Source organism: Triticum aestivum, chromosome 4D (assembly GCF_018294505.1).
Source record: "Triticum aestivum cultivar Chinese Spring chromosome 4D, IWGSC CS RefSeq v2.1, whole genome shotgun sequence".
Lineage (NCBI taxonomy): Eukaryota > Viridiplantae > Streptophyta > Magnoliopsida > Poales > Poaceae > Triticum > Triticum aestivum.
This window is the reverse complement of record NC_057805.1, coordinates 458086627-458088668: the sequence shown is the minus strand read 5'-3', so window position 1 is coordinate 458088668 and position 2042 is coordinate 458086627.

Sequence of the window (2042 nt, the reverse complement as noted above, 5' to 3'; positions counted from 1 at the left end):
AGACAATCTGCGCACCGGACTCCTCGTCATTGAAGCCAGGTTCAGGGGCTACTGAGGGAGTCCTGGACTAAGGGGTCCTCGGGCGTCCGGCCTATTATCTGTTGGGCCGGACTGATGGGCTATGAAGACATGAAGGCCGAAGACTATACCCGTGTCCAGATTGGACTCTACTTGGCGTGGAAGGCAAGCTAGGCGATCGATTATGAAGATTTCCTCCTATGTAACCGACTCCATGTAACCCTAGATCTCTCCGGTGTCTATATAAACCGGAGGGCATAATCCGGATAGGACAGATTCATTACCATATACTCATAGGCTAGACTTCTAGGGTTTAGCCATTACGATCTCGTGGTAGATCAACTCTTGTAACACTCATATTCATCAAGATCAATCAAGCAGGAAGTAGGGTATTACCTCCATAGAGAGGGCCCGAACCTGGGTAAACATTGTGTCCTCCGTCTCCTGTTACCATCGATCCTAGACGCACAGTTCGGGACCCCCTACCCAAGATCCGCCGGTTTTGACACCGACAGAGGGCTGGTGGACCAGTAGCCGATGGAGGGCTGGATCAATAGTAGCCCATGGAGGGGTGGTTGAACAGGACCCCCGTGGAGAGGGCTGGTTGAACAGTAGCCGGTGGAGGCTGGATGAACAGGAGCCCGTGGATGAATACTCGCAGGTGGAGGCTGGAGGAGGTCGACGGTGGATGAACAGGAGCCCGTGGAGGCTGGAGGAGGTCGACGCTGGAGATGAACAGTATCCTGTGGAGTCCCGTTTTGCGGTACGCCACACCCCTCCCAATGAACAGGACCCCCGTTTCGACCGTCGCGCTCCAACACAAGTCTGTTTCCTCCGTTTTGCGGTACGCCACACCCCTCCCGATCAACAGGACCCCGTTTGGACCGTAGGAGGTCTGCTTCCTGCGTTTTGCGATACGCCAGACCCCTCCCGATGAACAGGATCCCGTTTCCACCGTGGCCGGTCGAACACAAGGCCATTTCCTCCATTCTGCGGTACGCCAGGCCTCGTTTCCATCGCCTGTTCCGTCCAAGCCGGTTGGCTCCCGATGAACACGACGACGCATTCCGTTCCGACCCAGCCGGTTGGCTCCCCATGAACACGACGAAGACGCAGTTTCTTCGTTCCGACCCAGCCATGTACACGAGCCCTGGCCGTACGTATGCGCGAGTAGGCATTCGAGACCCCACCCGTATGTACGTACGTGGCCATATTTACTTTCTAGCACCCTGGGCGCTGTACGTACTTGTAAATGCTATGTGCGCGCCTCTACTACCACACGTGAGCGCCTCTACATTGACCAGTATGTACGTACACGTTCGTGACCAGAATGACAATGCTATGTACGCTTCGACCGGGTGGGTCCCGATTGTCAGGCACTTCCTTGCGTGCGAAGATGTAGATGGTGGGTCCCAGCAGTCATGGGGGAAATGTTTTTTACGCAAAATACGGTGGCTCGTCCGGTGGGTCCCTGCTGTCAGGTGGAGGAATAATTATTTTGCGCGTAATAAGGAGGCACTTCCTTGCTGCGGCCATGGACCCAGCTGCCAGCCTCTCCACGTACAGTACTCTTCCGATGGAAGTCGTTCCTTGACCACCACGCCGCGCCGAGAGCACCAAGGCGGTGGACGATGGCGAGGCCTAGGAAGGAGACGACGCGGAGCCGGGGAAGACATAGCAGTGGAAGCCCACGTAGAGAGGAGTACGAGGGTTCACTGGTTCGGCTGCGGTGTGAGGCTGCCGTCGCCGCAGAATAACAGGGGTTGTGGGTGAGTAGAGGCGGATGGCCTGGCTAGCGTTGGGAGTAGTAGGGGGCGGTGAGGCCTCTGCGGCATCACAGCCGGCCACAGGAAGCAGGAGCACGCGGTACGACGGACGCTGGTTTGGGCGGCTGGAGCAACAAGACCAGAGGTTTAAGAAGCACTATGGCCGTTGGATGGACATCGTACGGTCACTGGAGCTAGAATCCTTCATATTGACTAAGTTGACAAAGCCCTCCGTCCCCGTCAACTTAGTAGGCCCAC